General features: G+C 38.5%; 1 protein-coding gene across 1 annotated transcript in view; it reads left to right on the forward strand.

Moving 5' to 3' along the window:
* CTBP1 (C-terminal binding protein 1) overlaps positions 1 to 20,469 on the forward strand; it is a 150,682-nt gene that overhangs the window by 55,842 nt on the left and 74,371 nt on the right. The window lies entirely within an intron of this gene.

A 20,469-nucleotide genomic window follows, 5' to 3' on the forward strand; every position in this document is an offset into this window, starting at 1 on the left:
TTTGGCAAATAATTGTCCTTTTAGTGCAGCTCAACATCTGTGTGTAGTTTAAAAGTTTTGTTACCTCTTAGATAATTAGCTGCCTAGCTTTCATTGTGTTTTAATGTGGTAAAAGACCCCAGTATAAAATACCCCAGCTTTAAAAATAGCAAACTGAGTTGCAGTCTTGTTAAATTTATGTGCATTTCCACAGCCATCACTAACGGGTATGAAAATATCTAAGCTGTGTTCCTTATAAAAGAGCATTTCAAGTAGTAGTGTACCAGAAAATACTTGGGAGAAAAGCAATAGGCACACACCCCCTTCCTACACTTGGCCGGAAAAAAAATGTGCTATTCTTTGAATTGCCATTAAATCCCAGTGTAACGTGTAAGCACGCAGTTTTCCTTGGAAAATACGGTGTGATTCTCCAGAGATGGGTATTTTTGCTTGAAGGAAGCAAGCTGCAGTAATTTGGGGGTGTGTGACTCTCTGAGTCCCACGTGTACAACAGCTTCTCTTAAAATCATTCATTTCTAAAATATGAACTTTGACTTGTAATCTGCCATTTTTATGGACACTCTTTACAAGTCTCAGTAAATACACAGCAGAGCAGAGCTGCTGTTCCATCCAACCCTTCATACTGAAGCAGGGGAGCAATTTAATGAATCTAATGGGAGACCAGCATAAACCCTGATGATGAAATAATGAAATACATGAGTTACACAGCAAGTGGTGAACATGCAGACCTTGGTGCCTTGGGAAATTGTGGAAGTAAATTACATCTGCCAGACAGACCAAAAAAGTGGACAGAGCAAACTCTTGGACATCTGATCCATGGGCAGCAAGAGCAATAGACAAGGTCATATCCTCCAATATCCCCAAACAGAGTGGATGGTGGAAGGTCAGGGCAGAGGACTGCTCCAAGCTGTATTTTGAGCTTTGAATTTCCAGTTCCCTTGGTAGCCTAGTCCTTCTGTACATTAACAAACAAATGTATTTCAGTGTTGTGTATTTGCGAGCTTTGAAACATCCCATACCACTGATGTGACCTTTCAAATGCGTAGGAAATGCATAATCTGAGATGCCAGCCCTAGAGTTTTCCACTTAACCTTAATCAAACATATCAATGCTTCAGTCTCTAAACCATTTTCTTTTCAATGTCTTTGACATTAATAGCTTGCTCTGTGAACACCTGTGACATTAACGCTGGGATTTTAGGCTTTTTAAATCCAGCATTCATCCATCTTGGAGGTGAACAACCTTCTTTTTGGCTCTGTGAGTGCAGGGTGAGGAGGCGAAGCTCTACATGAAGAACAGGCTCAGATCTGGAGGTAAAACCCTCTGTCAGGGTTAAAAAAACCACTTTTCAACCACACTTACGTCTACCTTGTGAAGCGTTAAATCTCTTTCAATCCTTTGTAAATCAAATAAGCAACTAACACAATCTACACAGACATCTGTAGCCAGACCTTCTTTCTTTCTCTTTGGATATTTACTGTGGTCTAGCCAGAAAATTTTGGAAGAGAATCGTCTTTTATGTTTTTATGTGCATATTACTGCCAGGTGAAGAGATTGTTGTCTTGTGCTGCGGTTCTTTTAAGCCCGAGAGTAGAAAATTATTAAAGTTGGCCTTTCAGGCTATATGATTTTTATCTGTGTACAGTCCTGCTCCAAAAAATTTTTTTAAGCTCAGTTAATTTCACCATTATTTAACCTCTTGTTCACATGTGTGATAACAACAAGAAAAATTAAATGCAGACCCTAGTGAGAGGCTTGTAAGTGGTGAATAATTCAACTTTTAAAAATCTGTTGTAACTTGATTTCTTGGCCTCAGTTGTGCTTCATCTGTGCAATTAAAGCACCTCCCAGTCTGTCCTCTTGATCACCAGATAATGTTTAAACTCTTTATTTCTGGCCTAACTGTACATATTTCCAGAACTAATCACTTCTTACTAGCCAAGGTAATTTATCTTTCTTAAATATTAGATATTATTATTAAATATTAGACTTGCTCTGCTTGAAGAATCTGGGTCACATTTTAGGTTTTAAATTAAGGTAATTGGTGCTGTGTTTTCTCATTTTGCTTTTGATGTATCATTGGGGTACCAGGAGAGCTCAGCTTTCTCCTTCTTTTGCCTCCAAGAGTGGAGTGTAAATTGTGACCAAAGATCTTTGGTGGGGAAGGTGCATCTTGGTGGTGACATGGAGCTGCAGATTAATCTGGCACAATTTGGGCAAGTATAAGTGAAATCTGTTAGGTGTTAGTAACCCCCCCCTCCATGAGCTCTTGCTTTGGAGGTCCCTAAGCACCAAGTTGCACATTTGGAAAAGTATTACAGTGTGGATACTCTGATCTTCGTGCTGTTCTGAGACATCCACCTTTGGCCACGGCCACAGACGACATGCTGGGCTGTCTGAGTCCTTGGTCTGACCTAGGACAAGAATTTGTCTCGTTTTAATCAGAGCAGATACCAGACAGCTGTAGGAAAGGAGGACTCCCAGGAACGGACGAAGACAAGCAGCAGAGAGTTCAAATGCAGGTCAAGAAGCACAACTGGAAAATATTTTGAAGTACTACCTTTATGCTGTTGGGTTTTTTAACAAATAGTTTATCTTCTCCTTAGATGCTTTCATAGCTTCACTTTAATTTCTGTACTTCATGGTTTGATGCTTAATTTTCATATATTTAATTACAAGTGTTTTGCTGCATTTTATGTTTAGATTTATAGAGCCGCAGTTTCTCAAAGTTATGTAGTAAGTTCATTTTCAATGTATTTTACTATTCCTCAAAAGGTTGAAATATATAATTATATGTGCATGTGACAGAGTCGTTTCAGGACTCCATCACACAAAGAAGATAGTTTTGTGATGGATTTATGGTGTGGTTAGAGTAATTTTGGACAAGAGTCCCATGGATTTTTATTTGATGTATTTTTAATTTTAAAAAATGTCTTGGATTAAATAGACAAAGTTATTATATATTAATACATGCTTAAAGTATTACACTACTCTTAAATCATAGTCTTTCTCACACAGATATTATATAGACTTTGTAATATATCAAAAATGAAAAACAGCTTATAGACTTGAAGAGTAAAGAGTGCCAGCATTTATCTGGATGTGACAGAGCTAACAAATTAATTGAAGGCAGTGAAAAAAGTGACAGTATATAGTAATATTGTAATCACACTCAAAATCAGTAGATTTTCTTCATTTAGAGCTCGACATGTAACGTATTCTGGTTTTTTTCATCAGTTATAGGAAAGACTGATTTACTCAGGCCTTCCTAATGCTGCTCTTCAGAGACGTTACCATTTCCCATCAGCTGGAGTGGGCTTCCATAAATTACAGAAGGCAAACAGGAGGTTTGGGTTTCTGACATGCAGCTCCACTTTTCCTCCTTGTTCCACTGCTATGTCGGCCCTGACATGCTTCGAGTCCAATTTTCATGGAATTTTGTGCATTAAAGATGCTTCCTAAATCTTTAATGTGCATCTTGATTCCATCATCCTTTTTTATTTGCTTTGGTTGGGCTGCAGATACATTTGTATTTAATAAAATAGAGGCCATTTTTTCCTCCTGTTTCTCTTTTTTGTTGATGCAAATTCTATTTTAACAATTTTGCACTTTCCCCCTCTCCAAATATGGACAATTTCATGATGCCAACTGAGAGAGGTCCATAGTGTGCAGTCCTTCCATTTTAGCAAGCTGGAAGGAGGTGGCTGAATTTTTGGGATGGTTTTCAGCTCTGCAGTCCTGTTTCTGATGGGCGCTGGTACCGAGATCCCTCGGAAGCCAGTTCAGCTGGCTTCTTGTGCCAGTGCTCTTCCATCCTCCCCTCCTCAAGCTGATTTTAGGAACAGCAGGGCCATAACCAGTGTTGTTTTCTCTCTGGAGCCCTTTGCAGTGAAATGCAGAGGTCCAAGTCTGCTCCACTGGAGCATCTCTGGGGCTCTGGGCTCTGTGTTATGACTGATCTCAAAGGGATTGCTCTGTTTCATAAGAGACCAGCCTAGTACTGACGGCCTGCCCAGCAAATGAGAAAACTAAAGTTATCTGGACCAGAAGAACTTTTAAAATTTTTTGTTCTTGACCTTTTCTCTTGGGCTGGTGTGGTTGTCAGTATAATTGCCGATGTTGATTGGTGTGTGAGCGGTGCCATGGTGATTAAAGGGTTAAGGATAAGAAAAGCCAAGCAAATGTCATTGTTCTTTGTTTTTACAAAAGTACTTTTTATTTTTAGTTGAGCGGTGAAAGGAATGAAGAAAAACATAAAAACCAATCTTATCCTTGGTTTCCAAAAACACAAATCAAGTGTTCTGCTTCTTGGTTTTTGCACAAGTGTCCTCCTGGGCTCTGGGGCAGGGAAGGAGGGGGAATTCTGTGCACAAGTAAATATGATGCCTAGATATGTCATTTTGTAAATACCAATCTGAAGGGTCAAATTCCAAACTGTTCTGGTGTAGAAAGCTCACTGGTTTTATATTACTAGTTTGGCCAGTGATGCATTTGTTGACATCAACCAAGTCACTTCAACTGTCTGTGCCTTTTTTTCCCTTTGTCTTATCTCCTTCATCTCTAATGGGAGACATTTGCTCATTTTGAGCTCACGCCATGGGGCTATGATTTCATCTGGCACATTTAGATGTTACTAGAATAGGGATAATAATAGGTTGTTTGGAAAATTTTTAAGATACCCTGTTTCTCAGCTGGTTGATTTTCCAGCAATAGATGCAGGTTTCCAAGTTAATTTTGGTTCTATTGCAGTGTCAGTGCCTTCTGCTGCATGCAGAAGCTTCAGGTCTTTTAGATATAAAGTTTGTACAAATATACCCCTTGGGCTCAGAAATGGAATCACACCATTATTGTGTGCATGTGAGATGTAATGTATTTAAGAAATGGAAAAAAAAAAGTATTTTAATTTGGAGTTTATTCACCTTTGCTGTCCCTTCAACTGCAAACTGTAGTTTACATTTAGTTTTGTAGTGGTTGAGTCTTGCATGCATTCGCTGCAAGAAATTCTAGAAGCTGCTGAGTTTTACTATTACTAAATATAGTACTCACTCTAGTACTCTTCAAAATATTTAACAAAAAGGAAAGTTTGTTTTAATAGGGTTTGGCATTTTACAGTCTCAGTGATAAGCAAAGGTTTTAATTGTACCTTAATACTGGCTTGAAAGTAGAACTCTGTAATGCAACTTCTAAAACAGATTTAATTATTGTATATACAAAATTCCTCCTAATTGTTTTAAAGACAGTATTTACAGAGGGCAAAACTTGATTTACACTTGTACTTGAAACTGTTGCTGTAAAAAGATCATGTAAAACTAGTATAAAAATGTGTGTAAATTATATAAAACTAGTTTAGGACTCATCATCATGGGTAGGCTTCGCAAACAAAGATTTGGGAAGGGCTCTACCCACATATAAAACTAGTTTAGGACTAACCACCTACTAATATTCTATCATTCTAAACATTATGGACCAACACCAGGACTCAAGAATAACACTGATAACTAAATGTATTTTCAAATACAGTAAATGTATTTGTGAACACTTATAGCAGCTTCAACATACACATTTTTCATATTAAATAAAAGAAAATAGCATCTGCTTTTAAAGGAAGTTGTTCTTACCAGAAAACCTAAAATAAAAAGAGGAGAAATGCAAATTGCAGCAGTATTTTACTTTTTACTGTAATTTTCCCTATAATCAAATAAGCTATGACTGCCAGGACATTTATCTCATTTGTCAGGATGTCCAAGTTGTTCGTCATCACCCACCTCAAATAAGCCAGCCTGTCCACTGCATTATGTTCACTACTCAGTTGGTCAGAAGAAAACCTTTCTGCAGACATATGGTGAAGAGATAGAAGGGATTAAATAAGTAAAACAAAATCAGGTGAAAACTTGTTATTTGTAAGTACATATTGGGGTTTGTTCCAGAGGTCATCTGGTTTCTTGCATTTGCTGACTCGATAAAAAAATAAAATGCATTTTGTTTATTCCACTTAATTTGCATCAGACACAAAGTGCCAATTTTCAGTCTGTTTTCTTTAGCTTCTTTTTTTTTCTCCAAAAGAAAGAAGCAGAATTCCAGCTGCTCTGTCATAATAGGAAAAAAAGAATTTAAAAAGTGTGTCTACAGAGACAACCTTCAGTCCTCCCCAAATTTGCTTGTGTTAGAGTGCAAAAATATAATAACTCTTGTAGTGTCAAACGGCCGATGAAGCACATGAAGAAATACACTTGCATTTAAATAACAGTTAAAAATATTGTTGTCTTGCCAAGTTTTTATTTTAAAGATTGTTTCCAGGGCCATGCTGACTGTTGGCAGTGTGGAAACCAGGCACTGAGGGCAAGAGAAAGAAAGGGCTTTTGGAGGGAGGCTGGTGTTTCCAGCAGTGCTGGGGACATACTGTGCTGTGGGCAGGAAGCACCCAGAATGGGTTTATAAAGGTGATGGTCTGATTATTTTATAGGTCATCCTTCATTATGGTGTCTCAGCCTTGGGCAGAGTCATCTTTCATTTATAGTGGGTCAGAAGCCATTTTTGGGGCTGTTCTTACAATCACAGAATGGTTTGGGTTGGAAGGGACCTACAGAGATGATCAAGTCCACCCCCTATGCCATAGGCAGGGACACCTTCCACTAGACCAAGTTGCTCAAAGCCCCATCCAACCTGGCCTTGAACACTTTTTCACTGGTAATCAAAGAGTTGCCTTCGTTGCTGATCCTTTCCCCCTGAATTTTCATGGCACCATTCCCACTGTTTTCATCCCCTTCTCTTCCTCTTTCTTCCCTCAGCATCTTAGGATCGGTGATTCTGGGGTTTGTGGTTTTTGCTGTTTTGATAATTGTGTATTGGGGTGGCAGAATCCTTCAACAGTAGCAAATCCTGGATGGCAGAGTTTTATGGATCTTACATTGCACTCTTTACAGTCAACCTCAAACTCCAGATTCATTTTCACATTTCGGTGCCAAGTATTTGATTCTTGTCTTCTCGTAAAACATAACCCAGGTCAGGTCCATTTGATCCATTTGTTGGTCCTGTCAGGGCAGCCCATAAGGGAGCACAGTGCAGGCAGCCAGGGGGGTGTGACAAGTTCTGCTATTTGTACCTTGCTCTTGCAGGTTCAGGAAAGGAAAATTCATGACAAAAACCACTTTGCACCTTTAGAACTTTTGCCTCTGGCAAGGAAACCATCGATTACCTTTTTATGATTGAATTAGTTTCTTTTCATGTAGCTACTTCGTGTCAAAGTAGTCAAAAGTTTGGATAATGTACAAACTTCAGTGACTGATTTTTGTTTTCTGTATAACATGCAAAGTACCATTTTTAAATAACTTGATAAAATGCATATTCAACATTTAATTTTAATTTGTCATTACTACTTGAAAATACAGATGTTACATTGTGTTGATGCTATTTATCCCATCTGTTTCTAATTTTTAAATTTTTTTTTTGACCGTTACATTTTTTTTTTTCTTACTTAATAGACTAAATTTCTTTTCTGGTGCTGCCAGGGCTACTTTTCTTGAAATACTTCTTATTTCTTGAAGATTTGTATTGCTGGACTGATGGACCATGTAAGCCATTAGAAGAAGTGAAAACTCAAATAGCAGGAGTAGCATTCAAAACACAATTTGGTAAAGCAGAGAAATTTGGTACCTTTGGGTAGGATGGGTAATGAGGAATTCTCTGTGATTCTTATTTCTTTCTAAGAAAAATGTGTTAGTTCTATGTATGTAGGTCAAAACTTCCCCCCACCCCACTCTACATCTGAATGTTTCTCGATATTACTCAGCTTGTTACCACATTTGGATGTTGCACATAAAAACTATGCTCTAGCACCTCATGTATTTCCCAGTCCAGGAAAAATTGAAGAGAGTCAGGATTTGAATATTTTAGATATGTATTTAAATGTTTCATTGTGGTGTTTGACAGATGCATTGCATTTTTGTTTGCCACCTGCATTTTGTGTTCCATCAGCATAAGCAGTGCTGCACTGAATCCGTGTATCTCCAGAAGAAATGCATTGAAAGATGTGATGAATTACAGTTTTCCAAATGATGCAGTGCTAATACCAGGAAGATTCCAGAAGGGAGAAATGTAATATTTGTTTTTAAACACCATTTTCTTATAGGCATTGTCAGTTTAGCATCTTGATTTTCCCTCGGCTAAGATAAGAAAGGAAACAAAGATTGAGGTGGTGATTCCACGGGCACATTGCCTCTCACAAGTGTCTTTAGTAAATAATTTAGGAAAAGAATTACTTCCCTGCATTTGACTAGAGGACAACTTAGTAAGATTGACTATATTTTAATCATCACATTTGTGCTTTCAGTTGTTAGAAGTATTTTGTTACACAGTTATAAAGGCTGGCAATTAAAACCTAATGCTTCTGCCTCATACGAGACTCACCAGCACCTATTTAAACATCCTTGAGATGTTTAACTGGATGCTGGCTGCATCCATTGCATTTGTGTCTTGGTACCCAAACACTGAGTTTGTTTTTTGACATGTCATAGACACATATATGTGCATACATACTGTTTGTAGCACGTTTCACTTCATCTGCTATATGCAGTTAGATACTGGATGTGGCTTTTAGTGTCTCATCTGGTCCAATATTTCATTTTCAGTCAGAAAAGCTGCTTCCTTCCACACGGATTTGAGAGGTACCGTTTGGCCATTACTGTTTTACATTTATTTATGTCCAATACATGAGGAACACTTCTCGTTTTGCTTTATACTTAAATTACAAAGCTTTAAGAATTATAGAATGAATCACAAAACAGTTTGGGTTGGAAGGGACATTAAAGATCATCTCATTGCAACCCTCCCTGCCATGGGCAGGGACACTTTGCACTAGACCAGGTTGCTCAAAGCCCCATCCAGCCTGGCCTTGAACACTTCCAGGAGTACTCTCCTTTCCCCCTTGCCTCAACATTCAACACAATGGGGTTTTGTTCTGGTTTTGGGGAGTGCTGTACTCTGTGCCTGTACAAAGCCACTATAAATTATTGTTATATGCCTGGTGATACCTTTTAAGCAGATCACTCCCTCTTTAAATCATTTTAAGCTCCAAACCAGACAATTATTCAGCAGAGAGTAAATATTTACTTCCTGGAGATTTTTTTCCTCAAATGACACAGCTGCATTGCCCTTCCCTTTAGTTTGAACATGAAATGGCCATTCACAGGAAGGAATCTCCTTGTTCAACACCAGGCAGAAAACTCAAGTAAATCCAGTGACCTGAGGGTATATTGTTTTCATACTGGTCTGTGTTGACGTGAAATCTGTTCATCTTCTTTGCAACCTTTGGTGTCAAAATATTTGTGCTGTTAAATTGAAGGCAGAAATGATGAAAATCCTGTTGACAAGTACACACTGTAAATATGAGAGTAGAAATGTATGTTGTTGTTTCCCAGGAGATGAATGAACTTACAGTTACGTGGGCTTAAATACTGTTGTGCAAACCCAAAACGCAGCAGGTCTTCAAGGATCTTCAGCTACTCCTTGTCTGGGACTTGTTGGTGCCAGAGGTGCTCGGGGTACAGTAGATGTGGGCTTTCCTGACTGTGTGGTTTCTATGGGAAAACTTACAAACATCCCTCTGTAAATTGGTTATTCTCAACTGGGCGATGGAGACATCCTGCTGGTCCGGGTGGTGCCCTGCGTGACCCTGCATCCGTCTTGGAACTAAATGGTGGGATGAGATGCACCCAGTAATGGGTTTAGGGTCATGAAGTGCCATTAGCTGTCCATGCAAGATCTAGGGAGTGTTTTTCTACGCTTAAAGCCTTTCCTGCTCATTTTCTCAAGAGCAACGTCACAAAGTTAAGGCTACATTAAAAAAGCAAGAGGTGGGAGGATAGAAAAGTTTGAAGTTGAGTTCTCTCTGGCTGATGTCCAGTTTGAAGTGTAGAAGCAGTGGTTTGCCAACAGATGGGTGTCAGCAATGCCCAGGGATACCTGCAGCCGCCAAAGGACAGAGGAAAAAAGAATCAGCAGGAGCACATGTTCCTGAACTCTGGAATTTGCTCTTTTTCTGATCAAAGTCCAGATATCGTTATCCTTAGGACACGCTTCAAAACTTGAAGGGTGTTTTTGTGAGAGGACTGTTGTACTTTCTTATTATATTGAGGGAAATCTGTGTGGGTCTTCCAGAGTGACTGTGATGTCTGTGATTCTAGCTCATGAATTTGTTATATAAATCCACACTTAAAAAAAAAAAAGGATCAAATTGCAGAATAAGTAGAGAGCAGAAATCTGCCTATGGTGTTTTGAGAAACTGTTAGGAGGATTTTAAGATTTGTCTCTCATCTGATACTACAGATCAGTACAAATGAAGTCAACTCGTTAACATCAGGATTTAACAGGTCTCTTGCATCAGAAATAGGATGGAGAAATGTTACTTTCCACTGGATGATTTTTTTTTTTCCTCTTGTACCATCACATGGAGATGTCAAAATTTGCAGTTAGGTCATTTTAACCACTGGAAGTTAAGAGGAGCAAATCATGAGTATTTCAACATGGGAAACAGCGGGGAGGAGTTTGAGGGTAAGGACAGACCAGCTGAGGTTACCCAAGGGAGAATGGCTGAGCTCACTGACTTCTCTTGCAAAGCAGCCACTAACACCCTGCCCAGCCCTAGCTAGAAGGCATGGGGAGGGGGGGAAGTCCTCCTTCAAGTATTTTCCTCTGAAGAGAAATCTAAATAAAGTTACAGGTGTAGTGATTTCAGGTACAAATCCCACCTTGGCACAGTGCCCTGCTGCATTTCCCTACTCAATTCAATGATTTGTATCTGAAACTTTACCTCTTTTGGGCTGCACTCCTGTGTTTTGGTCCATGTGATTTGAGGTGTTGAACATAAAAATCACTTATGTGAAATGCACTTCTAAAAAATTATCTAAAATCAGTGTTTAGGAATGAAAAAGGCCATAATTTTATCAACTATCATCAGTCTAATAATATTTTATGCATTATTTGTGGATGAATATTTGATAACCTGGCCACATTTTTCATCTCTAGGGCAATTAGTTAAATAAAGCAAAATGTAGGGGGAAAAAATTAGAACTTTATTTTACCCAAGCAAACTTCTTACTAAAAAAAAAAAATCAGTTTGCTATCAGTTATATGTGATGGAGGTTTATATTATCTTTCTTTCATAGGAGCATTTAGTAGACTGAGTTATATTTAAATCACAAGGTTTGTCCTTAGAACATCCAGAAATTAGGTTATTATTTATTAAAAGACCCACTGCATTCTCAGTGGTGATGAATGCAAGAAAGAAAAACTTGTTTCCGTCATCAAATTTTCAAGTACAATTATTTAGCTGTGCTTGTACAATTACTACTAAAATGTCACATATATAAATGACTCTATAATCACATTTACAAAAATGTACCATAGTATGATATTTCTGTGGCTGCTGGAAGAGATGACTCTAGGAAATACTGCCTAAGCTGGGTGGCTGTGTTTTTTAATTACCCAAATTGCACCTAAAAAGGATATTTTTTTCTGAATAGTCACCTCGTTGTTTGCAGTGATTAGCACAGATAAGGATTTAAGAGGCCTAAGAAACAGTTAAATTAAATTTTAGAAGCCACATTCTTCTTCAGAGCTGTAATTTTGCTCCCAGTAGGCCTTTAAATGCTACTCACATGCTGCCTTCTAAGTCCCATTATAGATGTCAATGCTCCTTAAGTTTGGCTTTGTTTAAAAAGAAAAAAACCCCCTTCTTCTTGAATGAAACGTGGAAGCAAATCATTAGATTAAATTGCTCAGGAAAGCTGAGTGTGAATTGGATCTGTGGAGTTGTTACACAACTCCAGTAAACTTGGAAATCTAAGGGCATCATATGTGTGGAAGGAGGGAGAGGCTACAAAGGAGGAATTTACAAATACTGCCCTGGCATGCAGGGGTGGTGTTAGGAAAATCAAAGCTCATGTTGGGACTTGAACGTCAAGGGCAAAAAAAAAAAAAAAAAAGGTTTCTACGACTACAACGGTAGTAGGAGGACTAGGAATGTGTTTCTAGGGACATGATGCAGAAGGGGGTGACTGGGAACAGTCAGCGTGAATTTATCACAGGTGGATCCTGCCTGTCTGGGCAGATTAACTTCCATGAAAACCTGGCTGATTTGGGGATGAGGGGAGAGCAGTGGACAACATTTCCTTCAGTTTGAACAAGGCTTTTGGCTCTTCCTCCCACAGTGTTATTCAAGGTGAGGGGGCGTGGTGGGATGGTTGTGACTGGTGGGCAGCCAGAGGAGTAAAGCTCTGGTCGGATGATGGGGCTCAGAGGTCGTGTTTAGGGGCATCTGCTCTGTCTTCTGGAGATGGCAGCAAGTGGAGGAGGAGGGATCTGCCGTGTTAGAACATCCTGCTCATTTAACAGTGACAGATGAAGGCACCCTTTGATACCAGAGTTGAACTGCAGCTTTTGACTGTAACCAACCAGTGCCTTCAGACTTCAAAACTTGTATGAATTTCTTTAGTTTATAGAATCACAGAATGGTTTACGTGGAAAAGGACCTTAAAGATCATCTTGTTCCAACCCCCCTGCCGCGGGCAAGGAGACCTTCCACTAAACCAGGTTGCTCAGGGCCCCACCCAACCTGGCCTTGAACAAAGTTGGAGGACTTTTCCTGGAAAAGATTATTCCATCACAGAAATTATCCCCTTACGTTTTCTGATCCCCCAAATACCTATTTATTGCTGGCATTTGTTTTTCCTGTCGTCTTGCCTGTAGCTAATTTGTAACAGGAGAGAGAATTTAGCTGAGAGACTGTGTGTGGTAAAAGACTGTTCTTATTATCTATTTTGCTAAAAATAAGAATGAGGTACTGAGATAGTTGATTTTAAGGCAGGCATTATCCAGAACAGTGTGCAGTACCGATTTAAACATTTATTTTATGATGGCATATGTTATTCCAATAGCTGTAGCAAGAATTTTAATAAAATATGGATTTATTTTACTGAAAATCTTTCAAATTTTTAGTACAGCTGTGAGCTGAAGTTTGTTTTGGCACACTCAACTGTACTGTCCTCTACATTAAATGTTTAATTGAATTCCTCTAGTCTTTTAGTTTAAACACCTGAAAACTATGGTCTGAATAACAGTGATTGTTGTTTCACGTTCATAATTATTTTAAGAGCTCTGAGAAACAAAAATACGTGGATGGCAAACATTCATTCATTTCAGGAACATCAGGCCTTGGTTCATAAAGAAAAAAAAGACTTCTTAATTTTCCCAGTAAAAACAGAAAAATGCTGTTTTCAAGCTAAACTGATTGTGGAAACTGCAGACCAGTACATAGTTCACACTTACTTCATGTGCCATAATTACTACAGAAGTGATGTGTGTGTTGTGCTTCTCAGGACCCAGAAAAAGATCTAATTTTTTTTTTTCCTGGTAATTGTTTTGTGCAATTAATAGTAGCCCTGTGGGGGGAATGATGAGGAGTCACCTTTCTGGCAGAATTTGGTTTAAGTTGGATTCAGAGGATCTGTGTGTGTGTGGACCTGAGCGGTGGGACGTCCGTGGCACGGTGACGGTGAGTTAAACACGCGCACGTCTTTGCTGGGTAAAGCCAAAATTAAGGATGAGAGGAGCGTGCAGGCAGATGGTGGCACTGACATGTTTTATTAATGAATACAGTTGTGATTGGAGTACAGTTACAGATTGCTAAAAGCTCGGAGCTGAGATAGCCATCTCATAGGAAGCAGTATTGTCTTACACCGCTGTGTTTAGTTCTTCTGTACAACATGGTTATATCCAGCATTAAAAAAAAAAAGTGTATAAACCACAGTGGAGTAAACAGTCTTTTCTGATTCTAACAGTAGCTTTTTTGGTAGTGTAAATGTTTCATCAACACATGAATATAACTTTTATTCATCTCAATTTCTCCTTCCCATACTCCCGTGATTAATTTATTACTGTTTTGGTGATCTTTCAAGGGTTGCCCAACAGGATTCTTATTGCTATTTTTACAGTTTAGCTTCCTGTTGACTTTTTGTTTTAAAATGAAAGTAAGTTTTTTCCTAATCTAGACCTGCCAGGATTATCTGCATTAGGACAGACTACTCCTCTCTCCTCGGCTCAACTCTTCGTGTAATAGTAAAATGTTTAGCTCCAGTAGAAGACACAAAAAATATGTTAAAATATGATTCAGTGTGGGGCTGCTGTGATACTCCCAAAACACAGCAGTTGTATTAAAACAAATGTAATTTTACAGGCCTTCAAAACTATATTTTTTTTAGCAGTATTGACTTCAGTTAACTGGCCACAGGGGAGACCTATGTTCATGAGACGGATCAGGGGAACACAGACTTCAGGTTACATAGTCAACTGTTATATTTCTTTATAGGGTAGCACAGTCTATTTTTTATACATCCACTGTGAAACTAGAATGATGGCACACTGCTGACACAAAGATTTACACCATGGATGAATATATGCCTATCCTTGGTCTTGTTAGACATATGGAGAATGACTCTTCAGTTGTAGTGGGATGTCTGAATATTTTATGGATTTGCTCTGACAGCAAGCATGAGCATTTAATAAGCAAATACTGTACATATTTTAAAGATGAGGAACCTGGATAGAAAGGAAGTGGTTTAGGATGACAAGGATGATGGGAGGATGGTGACAGAATCAGGAACTGATTGTGCATTTCCCGAATCTTGGCTGTGCCTAAATCCTTCTGATTTCTCCCGGTTATGAGTCGCCTCTGTTCCCTTACAAAAACACTTGCCAGCAGAATTCCTCTGGGCTCCGTCTTATGTGACTTTTTTTGCAAACCAAATGGAAGAGTCTAAGCTGTGTCATCAGTTAAGATGTCAGCAGCTTAAATACCAGAAATTGATGGGCAGCATCCAGTTCTGCTTGTCAGATACAAGAACAGTCTTGCAGTGCACGAGAGACGATGTTCTTAAAGAAGCACTAACTGAGCTAAACCCGAGCGAGGTGGCAGCAGCGCTGGTCCTTCAGAAGGACTCACTGTCATTATCTTCCTGAGAACACTTCTCCCAGCAGCATTCCCTTTTTAGAGTGATGAAGGTGCCACAGAAACTCCATCTCACTGCAGACTGCGCTTCGAGCACCTGGCACAATGTGCATTTATTCATTGCTAGTCTACAAACACCCCTATTTCGGTGCACCTGGGTGGAGAAGTGCATGAACCCCAAAGTATTTCAGTTGTTTAATGACAGTAAAAAGAACTTGTTACTAATCTAGTATTGAAAGTCCCCAAGTTCAGTGTTTCCCATGCTGTGTGGGTCTTGAAGAGAATCTGTCTCCTCTTGTCCACGGTGCTCTCAGTGGGATCATCACGAGCTCTCTCCTGGAATTCAGCTGGTTTATGGTAAGACATCCCTCTTCATCACAGCTTCTCAGTAGTAATTGCTTCCTGTTAATGGATGTCATGAGCAGGGAGAGATTGATATCAGTAGATGATGCTCAGAGAAAGAAAGCTCATCTGTTCTGTTCATCCCAACAGGAAGCAGAGTAGTGACCAACAATTAATCAACTTCAAGTTTTTGGAGCTGTAACCCCCCAAAGTGTGGGATCAGAAAGGAATTTCCTGGTTACCTCGAACCTCTTTGTATCATTTTGATACAGTTCAGCCCCAAATTCTTGTTAGACTGATCTTTCAGAAGGGCATTTGAAGTATACAGGAGATAGGACACCACCATAACCTTTGGTAGTGTAGTCAATAACATCCATTTTAACAAAAGCAAAAGAAACCAACTTAGAAAGTACAGATTTTTGAATGAGCTTCTAAGCTGCTCAGTGTTATTATGTCTTCCTTTAAGATTAGGCAGTCGTTTAGTGTCTGGTATTTCTCCCTGCAAAGTGTAATCAATTTATCTCTCGGGTTTTTTGGCAATCTGAATACATTGTGTTCTTCAAGGCTTTTTTTTCCATCAGCATTGAGTTTTTCTTTTTGTACACTTTTGACCATACACAATGTGGATGCCAGAGCTGGCAGCAACAGTTCACTGTTTATAATGTTGGTAATCCTGTCCACAATGGCAAAGATTTCCTCCATACTTGAATTTAGCAGTTTTTTCAAGGAAAACATTACCTCCTCATGTCGAGGTGTAATTCTTGAAGCTGACAGAGTTGCACATCACTTTTAAGGCTCTAATTCCCTACCCTGTCAGTGTGACAGTAGTCTTTTTTAATGGCAAAGCTTGGATTTATTAAAGCATGTTTTGTTACTTCATTTATCTGTGACTTTCATTTATTTGTGATCCAAAATGACTGTGTGATTGCACTTTTGCTATTATTTTTCAGACAGTTATTATTCTTTTTATGATGTTCACAGTCATTTTTGCAAAGATTTTCTATCTATGTCCACATCATTGGTAAAGGTGATGACAAATACCCATTAGAAACATCTCTACTGAGAGAGGTTTTTCATTGACAAATGTGTCCTAAGCTAACTGATCATAATCCTTTTAATACATGTTTGTTTTTATCTTTTATTTTTAGCTTTGTGTAGCACTAACTTTTTAAACCAGAATGTCAGTATTGCTAACTCAGACACCTTGCAAAACTCTTAATTTGTTGCATCTTCATGGTTGCCTTAGATGAATTTGCTAGATGTGTATGAATCCTGGTGATGAATGTAGTACAAGAATTAAGATTATTCTTTTCTAGTGAAAATAAATTGCTATTTGGTAGAAATAATCAACAGCGTGTAAGTACATGTGTCTGGATTTCATTAGTTGTTCATTCTTGTTGGCCAGATCAAGCTTAGAAATAAATTTTCATACCAGATCTGCCCAATGGCCCAAGAATTTCAACAATTGTACTTTATTAATTAATTGAGACCATAATCTTGTACTAGGCAAGAGATATAAAAAAAAAGAATTTAATAAAACACCCATAAAGTAGCCTTCCAGTAGAGAAAATGGACTTGGAATGTCTTTAACAGTATTTGGCTCACTCCTTTGCATCTGAATGTGCATGCACAACTGCACACAATTAGAACTATTTTTTCCAATGCATCTGTGTGTGTGTGCTTGGTTTCTGTAAAGAAGAGATATTCCATTCCCCACTGTAACTCTGTGTAGTGAGTGGAATATATAGTGCAACTTGTTTGGGTCAGAATGAAGTAAAATTATACTGTGATATTCCTACATTTCTGGAAGTGTAAGCTGCTCAAAATTCTATTTTGCAATTATCCTGATTATTTAAGTTCTTTGGATGTCCTTGTGAGAGCGATCCAGTGTTCTTTCCAGCTAAAATTATTCAGCTGTTTCTTTCCTCAGTTAATGTAGGGAGAGAAAATCAATAGAGAAGATAATATTTTAGCATTAGTTGATCCTAGGGTCTTATTTGATTCCAGCATAGCAGGCTAAGTAGCAAATGCTCTTAGCAATTGTTTCTGTTAGTGGAATTTTGAAAGCACTAAGAGAAATCTTGATCCATGGAGACAGTACAGTAATTCACATTGACATATTTTCCCCATTTGCCACAGGGCAAGTGGAACTATTAATGCTCCTGTGCAAAACCTTTTTTCTCCTTTTCTATTTTTTTAAGGGCAGAACAGAAAAAGTGTTGATGCTAACAGTGGATTATATGGAGAAATTTGGACTGCCCTGCAGCCATCAAAGGGAAAAAGATTCAGAAAATTTGCTAGCAATGTATCTCTGTTCTTTTTTTTTTTTTTTTTTTTAATAGAAACCTCTGTGCTATATTTATTTACATGGTGGATTTTTGTAGTGTTTTGGAAGTTCAGTGGTTGTTTTAAGCAAAAGGGTATCTGTGGGGTCAGGAAGCAGGTAGCAGTGATTGTAAAATAAACTGTTTGAATACTGCGTGTCCATATGAACTGATTCTAACAATAACATCTTCTCTGAATCCATTTTGTGCTCCACAATGTACAGTCAGTGCCCAATGGAGACAGCCGTTCCAATCATGTATACACAAGGAATATTTGTTATCCATTGTAGTATTTTGCCTGCAGCTTTGAGAGACCCAATTTTATCTTCCCTTAAGGAGCCAAAATGATGTCAGCATCAGTGTGGTACTTTTTTCTTTGAATGTTTCAAGAAGCAAGAAATTGAACTTTTCGTTGATAAATGAAGATTTATGTAATATATATATGTAAATGGAAGCAGTTTAGCTCACTTAGTGCTGTAAAACTGCCTTTGAAATGAGATTTAAATGTGAGTTCTTTAAAATTTGGTTGGTTAGATGTGCAGGAGATAACAGACAGTTGCCTGCTAATAATGCCAGAAACAGTAATTACTGTGAGGAGCAGTTAATGATAGATGACCAAATATATTATGTATATTCTCAATGTGCGTCATCTTGGCCATATGTTACCAAAATGTGTGTTTGCTATTAACTTAAAAAATTAACTAGAAAAATTTTTTAGATAAATTAGCAAATAGTTTCTTTGGTGTCCTTTCCATCATCCTCCCCTCCTCCCCTCCTTTTTTTTTTTTAAGAGAGCCAAGAGACTAAGCTTAGGTCACAAATGAGATGAGTTTGATGACCTCAGCCTGTGGCCTCGCAGACATCTGTCTGCATCTCAGAACATCCATAGATTTTAGTACAATTGGAAATCTCTCATCAGGAAATATCCAGGAGTAGACTGGGAATGTTTAATTCCGCTTGTGATTGTAAAACCTCAAGAAACAAAAAAATCATCCCTTCCTTTTACTAAATACTTGGTATTTAGTAAAAGTTACAGTTGTGTTCCTGGAAAGGAAAAACATTCAAAATACTCTTGTTGAACCAAGGTAGGATCGGTTTTTTTCCTCCTTAGACTTTTTATTATCTCCATGAATTATTGTTTGTTCCTCTCTGGTGATAGTTCTTTCTGATGTGGGTTTCTCTGTAATGTTAATCATAGAGGTGCAGCCTCTGGGAAAGACACAAACTTTAACCTTTCTGGGTCATGGGTCTTGGAAGCCACTTCAGTTAGAGATCAGCACAGTACAGCGATACACTGCGTGTTCTCATTTGTTTCCAGGTCTTTCAGGAAAAGCGAATTAATTATTTATACACTATCTATATACATTTACTTATTATTACAGCTCAGTTGTCTTTAGCCTCCAGTAGTTAATTTAAAGTACATTTTTCCTAAGGTAACTTCATCATCTGTGATATAACTTGCACTGTTCATAAGGCATATCAAATCATTTTAATTAAGAACCAAATCTGTTTGCATGGAAGTGTTTCCCTTTTTGTCTATGTCTGCTGAACTTTCCTCTTCCATAAGTGATGTGCAAGCCTGTTCTGTGATCATTCTTGGAGATATATAAAATAATACAAATTAATAAAAGAGTATGCTGATATCAATGACTCTTCAGCTGCTCATAGAATTAAATAAGACCCACATAAACCATAAGAATATGAAGGAAAAAAATAGGTTTTGTATACCTTAAGATTTTCCCTGGAATTACATGATGGAAGTGAAAGCTTTAAAATTGTTGGTTGCATGAGAGTTGCAGATTTTTGAATGTTTATTGTGTTACTTGTGATCTGGTAGTTCAGATGGCACATCAGTGTAGTGAAAAATAATAGTTCATTACACAAAAGCAGTATTAGATACCCTGTGAATAACTGTTGTGATGAAATGACCTCAAGTTGTGCCGGGGAGGTTTAGATTGGATATTAGGAAAAATTTCTTCATGGGAAGGGTGGCCAAGCATTGGAACAGGCTGCCCAGGGCAGTGGTTGAGTCACTGTCCTTGGAGGGATTTAAAAGACGTGTAGACCTGGCACCTGGGGACATGGTTTAGCGGTGGCCTTGGCAGCACTGGGTTAATGGTAGCAGTCAATGATCTTAAAGGTCTTTTCCAACCCAAAGGATTCTCTGATTCTGTGTTTATAGCTCGTGATAAACTCTGTGTGGGCTTTGCACAGTGCCACCGTGACTCACTAACACTGCAGATGTATCAGCCCAGCCACCTTGCCAATGCCTGCCTGGCACAACAATAGCTGCCTTTAAAAGTGCACCAGTGACTCTGCTGTCGGAGTAATGGTCGTTGTGAGATGATGGAGTTCCCACAAGACACTTGTAGGACCACAGTTGTGCTGTGCTGTGATACAAATTGAACAAAACATCTCTGTCGGATGGTGTTTTCCTGTGTAGAAGAGTTGAACCGTTAAAAAGACAATGATTTAGCAAACATTTTCATGAGATGTGCTCTCTCTGCAGCATTTTCTTCGTGCAATATGATAAGGCCTTTGGAAAGTTTATCCATTAATCTTTAAATAAGACCATCCTATCATAGTGCTCAGTGCTGCCTTAGTCTGTAAGTCGGGGTATTCGGCAATAACGATCAGCTCAAGTAGCAGTAAATCTGCTGATACTGATTATCACCTATTTGAATCGCCTTTGCTTCCATAGAGAAATTGTATGTTATAGGAATATAAGTAGTGTGATCAGGCAGCCTTTATGCTGGGATAACAGGCTGCTTCTATCTGCATTATACAGCAATACAAAGGGGT

The sequence above is a fragment of the Pseudopipra pipra genome, chromosome 4, assembly GCF_036250125.1.
Source record: "Pseudopipra pipra isolate bDixPip1 chromosome 4, bDixPip1.hap1, whole genome shotgun sequence".
Lineage (NCBI taxonomy): Eukaryota > Metazoa > Chordata > Aves > Passeriformes > Pipridae > Pseudopipra > Pseudopipra pipra.